This window comes from Salvelinus sp. IW2-2015, linkage group LG4q.1:29 (assembly GCF_002910315.2).
Source record: "Salvelinus sp. IW2-2015 linkage group LG4q.1:29, ASM291031v2, whole genome shotgun sequence".
NCBI classification, from domain to species: Eukaryota; Metazoa; Chordata; class Actinopteri; order Salmoniformes; family Salmonidae; genus Salvelinus; species Salvelinus sp. IW2-2015.
Genome location: NC_036842.1, coordinates 84,297,292 through 84,306,734, shown reverse-complemented (window position 1 = coordinate 84,306,734; position 9,443 = coordinate 84,297,292).

Below are 9,443 nucleotides of genomic sequence, written 5' to 3'. Positions count from 1 at the left end.
TATTTTCATTTGGTTGTAACGTACTGTAGATGAAAAAATGACCTTTCCTTGTTCTTACAAGTTTTTAAATGTATTTCAGTTTTACCTTAGTGTTGATTCACACTTTAGCACTTCCTAGATAACAATATCTGGTGCTTTTCGATGTAGCCTTCCCCATTTCTCTTTCTCCCAAATACAGTCAGCTGATGTTCTAAATGAGCTGCAAAATCTGGACCCTTACAAATCAGCCGGGCTAGATAATCTGGACCCTTTCTTTCTAAAACTATCTGCTGAAATTGTTGCCACCCCTATTACTAGCCTCTTCAACCTCTCTTTCGTGTCGTCTGAGATCCCCAAAGATTGGAAAGCAGCTGCGGTTATCCCCCTCTTCAAAGGGGGGGACACCCTTGACCCTAACTGCTACAGACCTATATCTATCCTACCCTGCCTTTCTAAGGTCTTCGAAAGCCAAGTCAACAAACCAAGATTACCGACCATTTCGAATCCCACCACACCTTCTCCGCTATGCAATCTGGTTTTCAGAGCTGGTCATGGTGCACCTCAGCCACGCTCAAGGTCATAAACGATATCGTAACCGCCATCGATAGGAAACCAATACTGTGCAGCCGTATTCATTGACCTGGCCAAGGCCTTTGACTCTGTCAATCACCACATCCTCATTGGCAGACTCGACAGCCTTGGTTTCTCAATGATTGCCTCGCCTGGTTCACCAACTACTTCTCTGATCGAGTTCAGTGTGTCAAATCGGAGGGTCTGTTGTCCGGGCCTCTGGCAGTCTCTATGGGGTGCCACAGGGTTCAATTCTTGGACCGACTCTCTTCTCTGTTTACATCAATGATGTCGCTCTTGCTGCTGGTGATTCTCTGATCCACCTCTACGCAGACGACACTATTCTGTATACTTCTGGCCCTTCTTTTGACACTGTGTTAACAACCCTCCAGGCGAGCTTCAATGCCATACAACTCTCCTTCCGTGGCCTCCAACTGCTCTTAAATACAAGTAAAACCAAATTGCATGCTCTTCAACCGATCGCTGCCTGCTCCTGCCCGCCTGTCAACATCACTACTTTTGGACGGCTCTGACTTAGAATATGTGGACAACTACAAATACCTAGGTGTCTGGTTAGACTGTAAACTCTCCTTCCAGACTCACATCAAACATCTCCAATCCAAAGTCAAAATCAGAATTGGCTTCCTATTCCGCAACAAAGCATCCTTTACTCATGCTGCCAAACATACCCTTGTAAAACTGACCATCCTACCAATCCTCGACTTCGGTGATGTCATTTACAAAATAGCCTCCAAAACCCTACTCAATAAATTGGATGCAGTCTATCACAGTGCCATCCGTTTTGTCACCAAAGCCCCATATACTACCCACCACTGCGACCTGTACACTCTCGTTGGCTGGCCCTCGCTTCATACTCGTCGCCAAACCCACTGGTTCCAGGTCATCTACAAGACCCTGCTAGGCAAAGTCCCCCCTTATCTCAGCTCGCTGGTCACCATAGCAGCACCTACCTGTAGCACGCGCTCCAGCAGGTATATCTCTCTAGTCACCCCCAAAACCAATTCTTCCTTTGGACGCCTCTCCTTCCAGTTCTCTGCTGCCAATGACTGGAACGAACTACAAAAATCTCTGAAACTGGAAACACCTATCTCCCTCACTAGCTTTAAGCACCAGCTGTCAGAGCAGCTCATAGATTACTGCACCTGTACATAACCCATCTACAATTTAGCCCAAACAACTACCTCTTTACCTACTGTATTTATTTATTAATTTATTTTGCTCCTTTGCACCCCATTATTTCTGTCTCTACTTTACACTTTCTTCCACTGCAAACCAACCATTCCAGTGTTTTTTAGTTTTTATTTTACTTGCTGTGTTGTACTCACTTCGCCTCCATGGCCTTTTATATTTTTATTTATTTATATATATATTTTGTTTGCCTTCACCTCCCTTATCTCACCTCACTTGCTCACATTGTATATAGACTTATTTTTCACTGTATTATTGACTGTATGTTTGTTTTACTCCATGTGTAACTATGTGTTGTTGTATGTGTCGAACTGCTTTGCTTTATCTTGGCCAGGTCGCAATTGTAAATGAGAACGTGTTCTCAATTTGCCTACCTGGTTAAATAAAGGTTAAATAAAAAAAWWWAAAAAAAAGGTGTGTGTAAGTGTGTATGTGACAGATTGTGTGTGACAGTGTGTGTTTGTGTGAGTCATGCAGTGTGCACAAGGATGGGTATTTCTCTAAGCCTTCATATCCTCTCCTCCTTTTCTCCCTCTTTAACTGTTGTCTTAGTGTGTGAGGATAGGCTGGAGGGAATCAGTTCTATGGCAACCAGACTGGTGAGTATTTCATGCCGTCTGTCCATGTCAAGTGATGGTATGCCACCGTCAATGCTCTTTTGAGTAATTTGTGGTTTCGCCGAGGGGTTGCATGGTTCAGTTGAATCTGTTGATGGCAGAAAATGCTCCTGAAAATGGACAGTACAGTAATTGGGGCGGCAGGTAGCCTAGTGGTTAGAGCGTTGGACTAGTAACCGAAAGGTTGCAAGATCAAATCCCCGAGCTGACAAGGTACAAATCTGTCGTTCTGCCCCTGAACGAGGCAGTTAACCCACTGTTCCTAGGCCGTCATTGAAAATAAGAATTTGTTCTAAACTGACTTGCCTAGTTCAATAAAGATAAAATAAATCTAGAACATAAGGAACAAAACCTGCGATAAAACAGCTTAGCAGAAAAGCCAATCTTAGCCTTGAAACCATGCTACACCACGTTATATTTCTTCAAAGCTATCTACATCAGTGACAGTACAGTCTCCTGTATGGGAATAGATGACCCTCAGTTGACCTCAAAAATAATAATTAAGTGAACTTATCCATAATGCTAGGTAGAGAAATCAATAGGCTTGCTGCTCACACAATGCAGTGTGGCTCTTTCAAGCAGCAGTGGTCTATGGGTTAAGGAAAGCCCTGGCGGATCCCAGTGAATGCAGCAGCTTGGGTTGAGCCCACCCTCTGGAGCCATATTGACTGATTCAGCAACTGAGGTAATCAGTGGAAGGAGATACAAATATCTCCCCACACACACAAGCACACACCAACCAATTTCTCTGCCAGCCCCATATGCTCTCCTCCATTGTCTACCCCACCTCAGTTGTGAAAATCCCAATGTTCAAATAGATGGCAGTATATGTACTCTGGTTTCTTTGCTAAAAACAGCCTATGGATATTGGTTTACTATTGACAAATGGTCAGACATTCTAGTTTGTTTCTTTGCGGCAATTACTTCTACTTTGGGAATGATATCACATCTTAGGAGTGAGGCAGCAGTGCTTTTTCCTTGGCCTTTGTGACCTCACCATCACCTTTTGACTCCTAAGTAGAATTCTTTTTTGTCAATTTTGACTTGTTCAATAATTAAAGAGGACAGTCCAATACAGTGGCATCATATACTGTACAGCCCCACCTTCAGAGCAGGATGCAGGAAAAGACTAGCTAGCATCACTTTGAAAAATTGCATTGTTTTGAAAAGTCAAGACAAGACACCAAATTAAACAATTGAGTCCAATGTTACTTGTCTCTATAGACTTTGCCTGAGCAGAGTTTGTCATTTCAAACCTAGACTATATATTTTCTTACCTGATCAAGGAACCTCACCAATATAAACAGTATATACATTATATATGCTGTTACCAATTTAGCGCAGGTGGAATTAGTAATCACCCTGTGGCACACTGTCATTTTATATTTGTTCAAAGACATAGCCTTTCTAAGGGGGTGCCAGCCTTGTTTCCCATGTCAGCTTTTCTAAGGGGGCACCAGCCTTGTTTCCCATGTCAGCTTTGTTTCTATCCAGTCTGAGTAAATAGGGCTTTTGATTCAAAATAGACATCAAGGGAGGCTGACACATTCCCCACACCAAATCATGGTCCATAAAACAGTATTCCTTGTCCTATTACTTTTCACTGCAATGCTACACATGTACTCTTGCTAGGGACTCTCACAATTGTTGCATGTTTGTACTAGTAGTAATTGTTACGAACAGGGACGTCATGAACCCCAAAAATCGGAGGGGTCACAAAGTACATTAGGATTGCTGGGGGGTGGTCTGTAGGGGGTCTATGCCCCCCCCCCCATCGCAAAGTTGAAGAATTTTTCAAACACCTGAAACAGCTTTTTCCTGCAATCTAGAGACATACTCATTATGCTTAATTAAAGGTAAAACATTTTTTTAATGCGTATCTAAGCATACCTCTTGAGCTATCTGTATCCGGAGGCCAGGTAAGGAGGTCAGGTAATATATCTCTGTGAAAATAAAAGGAGGCCAGGTAATATATTTCTGTGAAAATAAAAGGAGGCCAGGTAATATATCTCTGTGAAGATAAAAGGAGCCTGGTAATATATCTCTGTGAAAATAAAAGGAGGCCAGGTAATATATCTCTGTGAAGATATCATCAAACAACTTACAAAGATATCATAAAATGGTGTATTTTTTCCTAATTGGGATCCAATTGAAGAATAAAGTACAGAGTAGTTGTGGAAAGTGTTAACCTGTTATGTAAACATACTGAGTAATAAATAAATGGTATATTGCAGTGGTGAAATGGCAGCAGTTGTGTGTTGTAAGGAGGCCGAGTAATATATTCATGTGAAGATAAAAGGAGGCCAGGTAATATATCTCTGTGAAAATAAAAGGAGGCCTTGTAATATATCTCTGTGAAAATAAAAGGAGGCCAGGTAATATATCTCTGTGAAGATTAAAGTAGTCCAGGTAATATATATCTGTGAAGATAAAAGGAGGCCAGGTAATATATCTCTGTGAAAAAAAAGGAGGCCAGGTAATATATCTTCTGTGAAGATTAAAGGAGGCCAGGTAATATATCTCTGTGAAGATTAAAGAGACCAGGTAATATATCTCTGTGAAGATTAAAGAGGCCAGGTAAATAATCTCCTGTCTTATGTTGAAAATTAAAAGGAGGCCAGGTAATATATCTTCGTGAAGGTTAAAGGAGGCCAGGTAATATATCTCTGTGAAAATAAAAGGAGGCCAGGTAATATATCTTCGTGAAGATGTCATGTAGGACTCAACGTCCAACGCCTGTCTTCATTTGCCCCATGTCTCTCTCAATCCTGGTTCAATGATTTCTCCTTCCATTTACCATTAGTGTTGTCAGGGGATGTTTATCAAAGGTAGAAGGTTAGAAGGGCTACGCATGGTCTCAATTTACCCATGGAAGGAAAGGAGACAAAGGTCTGTCATGAGAGATTTGGTAATGATTTGTCTTTGTGATGTATATGGCTGTCAGATTAGGTAGAAGGATCCCTTTAGCGGGATCATTTTCATCAACAACCGCTGAATTGCAGAGCGGCAAATTAAAAAGAAATTGCTAAAAATATTTATATTCATGAAATCACAAGTGCAATATAGCAAAACACAGCTTAGCTTGTTGTTAATCCACCTGTCGTGTCAGATTTTGAAAATATGCTTTACAGCGAAAGCAATCCAAGTGTTTGTGTGAGTTTATCGATCACTAGACAAAACATTACAAACACCTAGCAGCAATGTAGATTGGTCACGAAAGTCAGAAAAGCAATAAAATTAATTGCTTACCTTTGATGATCTTCGGACTCCCAGTTACACAATAAATGTTCCTTTTGTTCGATAAAAATTATTTTTATATCAAAAAACCTCCGTTTGTTTGGCGCGTTATGTTCAGTATTCCACAACCTTAGGCAGGTCATCAAGGGTTGACGAAAATTACAAATAGTATCCGTAAAGTTCGTAGAAACACGTCAAACGTTTTTAATAATCAATTGTTAAATTGGTTGTTTTTAACATAAATAATCGATAATATTTCAACCGGACGGTAAACTATTCAATAACAGAGATAAAGAAAATGTCGAGCTACAACTTTCGCGCGCATGAACTAATGGAAGGGCATTCAGCTATCCACTGACACGATTCAAACCTTTATTTTTTTTWAAACTATTTTCTACATTGTAGAATAATAGTGAAGACATCAAACTATTAAATAACACATATGGAATCATGTAGTAAGCCAAAAAGTGTGAAAAAATATATATATTTTAGGTTTTAGATTTTTCAAAGTAGCCACCCTTTGCCTTGATGACAGCTTTGTACACTCTTGGCATTCTCTCAACCAGCTTCATGAGGTAGTCACCTGGAATGCTTTTCCAACAGTCTTGAAGGAGTTCCCACATATGCTGAGCACTTGTTGGCTGCTTTTCCTTCACTCTGCAGTCCAACTCATCGCAAACCATCTAAATTGGGTTGAGGTCTGGTGACTGTGGAGGCCAGGTCATCTGATGCAGCATTCCTTCACTCTCCTTCTTAGTCAAATAGCCCTTACATAGCCTGAAGGTGTGTTGGGTGATTGTCCTGTTGAAAAACAAATGATAGTCCCACTAAGCGCAAACCAGATGGGATGGCGTTGCGCTGCAGAATGCTGTGGTAGCCATGCTGGTTGTGTGCCTTGAATTCTAAATAAATCACCGACAGTATCACCAGAAAAGCACCCCCACACCATCACACCTCCTCCTCCATACTTCACGGTGGGAACCACACATGCGGAGATCATCTGTTCACCTACTCTCTGTCTCACAAAGATACGGCGGTTGGGACCCAATTTGGACTCATCTGGCCAAAGGACACATTTCTAATGTCCATTGCTCATTTCTTGGCCCAAGCAAGTCAGTTAAGAACACATTCTTATTTTAAATGATGGCCTAGGAACAGTGGGTTGACTGCCTTGTTCAGGGGCAGAATGACAGATTTTTACCTTGTCAGCTTGGGGATTTGATCTTGCAACCTTCTGGTTACTAGTCTAATGCTCTAACCACTAGGCTACCTGGCACCCCAGGTGTGCTTTAGTAGTGGTTTCTTTGAAGCAATTCGACCATGAAGGTCTGAACAGTTGATGTTGAGATGTGTCTGTTACTTGAACTCTGTGAAGCATTTATTTGGGCTACAATCTGAGGTGCAGTTAATTGCCGATTTCTGAGGCTGGTAACTCTAATGAACTTATCCTCTGCAGCAGAGATAACTCTGGGTCTTCCTTTCCTGTGGCAGTCCTCATGAGAGCCAGTTTCATCATAGTGCTTGATGGTTTTTGCGACTGCACTTGAAGAAACTTTCAAAGTTATTGAAATTATCCTGATTGACTGACCTTCATGTCTTAAAGTAATGATGGACTGTCATTTCTCTTTGCTTATTTGAGCTGTTCTTGCCATAATATGGACTTGGGCTTTTACCAAATAGGGCTATCTTCTTTATACCACCCCTACCCTACCTTGTCACAACATAACTGATTGTCCCAAATGCATTAAGAAGGAAAGAAATTCCACAAGGCACACCTGTTAATTGAAATGCATTCCAGTTGACTACCTCATGAAGCTGGTTGAGAGAATGCCAGGAGTGTTCAAACAAGTCAAAGGGTGGCTACTTCAAATATATAATATATTGTGATTGGTTTAACACTTTTTTGGTTACTACATGATTCCATATGTGCTATGTCATAGTTTTGATGTCTTCACTATTATTCTACAATGTAGAAAATAGTAAAAATAAAGAAAAACCCTTGAATGAGTAGGTGTATCCAAACTTTTGACTGGTACAGTATACACAAAAGCTCTCTAGAGAGCACACAGTATAGCTTGCAGTGGGATCTGAGTGCTTCTGAGGCTATAGTCTGTTGGGTCTAGTGAAAGTAGCACAGCACACACTGGTTGAATCAACCTAGTTTCCTACTAATTTAAATGAAATTGCATTGAACCAACATTGAATAGATGTTGAATTGACGTCTGTGCCCAGTGGGCAGGTTCATAAATTGTAGAAGACATCCAATCAAATATCCCCTGCATTCTATGAAATCAATTTCTCTGAGGCTCCTAGTTAAATCCTCATTATGTGTTACCTCTCTGTGTCCCAACTCACACCCGGATGCTTTATAAACACTGAAGCATGTAAATATACAGCTCCAGGAAACAATGCCTGAATTAAACCCAGATCTCACTCAGGGATTTTTGTTTTCTAATGTACTTCCAAGATGCATCCCATATAGCTGGGGGCACTTACTGCAGGGATATCCATCTTTTGTAACAAAGACAGAGGCCCGAGACTGTAAATTATCATGCAGGGCTGACAACTGTTAAAACTATTACAATATTGCATTGGCAGAGCGTAGAATGAGTCCTGTAGTGAAGAGGGAGGTGTTGTTTGTTGTACATTAGGACTGGTGGGCCAAAATAAATAAATAGAGTAACTACATTAACTAAGAAGAATGCTGATTGTGACACATTACTCCCAAAAAGGAGTTTATAAACTTTATCTCCACTATAAAAAGTATCTAGACATGATCTCACATTTCTTTTAGACTAACGTTTTGTTTTCAACAGCAGAGATTTGTATAAATCTTACTGTTTGTCTCTGACATTTGCAACATTGTTTCAATATTCAAATTGAAACTCCAGCTGTCCTACAGTAACGAACGTGTCGGGAGTCGGGACGAGAGGCAGGCAGGCAGCTTTTCTCAACCAGTCGAAATCATGAATCAGCAAGCATAATTTTTATGGATATTTTCAAAGAAATGTCAATTGAAAAAAGGTCAAACGAAATGAAGTGCAGCTAGTTTGCAGTCTTTCCATCTTCAGTTTGAAGTGATTGTCTTACCTGTGTTGTTGGCTAGCAGCTCTTAACAACAGTGTCCCGATTAGTGAGCACATTTTCTATGCCAGGCGAAATCGCGCCTCATTAGCTCATTGTTATGGATGTATCCAAATAAATGTCTCTAGAAAACAGCTTAAACAAATGCAGCTACTTTGCTGTTATTCTGGATGCACTTTTTGACGTGACTGTAAATTAGCTGTAGTTGGCTAGCTAGCTAGCAAGCAAGGGATAAGAAAGTTGCCAGGCAGCATGGTAATGAACATTTAAAATGAACGACTGGGTCGCATCTATAGATACAGAGCAAAAAGACTGAACGACTGGGTCGCATCTCTAGATACAGAGCAAAAAGACTGAACGACTGGGTCGCATCTATAGATACAGAGCAAAAAGACTGAACGACTGGGTCGCATCTATAGATACAGAGCAAAAAGACTGAACGACTGGGTCGCATCTATGATACAGAGCAAAAAGACTGAACGACTGGGTCGCATCTATGATACAGAGCAAAAAGACTGAACGACTGGGTCGCATCTWTAGATACAGAGCAAAAAGACTGAACGACTGGGTCGCATCTATAGATACAGAGCAAAAAGACTGAACGACTGGGTCGCATCTATAGATACAGAGCAAAAAGACTGAACGACTGGTCGCATCTATAGATACAGAGCAAAAAGACTGAACGACTGGGTTGCATCTCTATCAATAGCAACCAAACCGATAGAATGAACAACCAGCCGGCTTGGG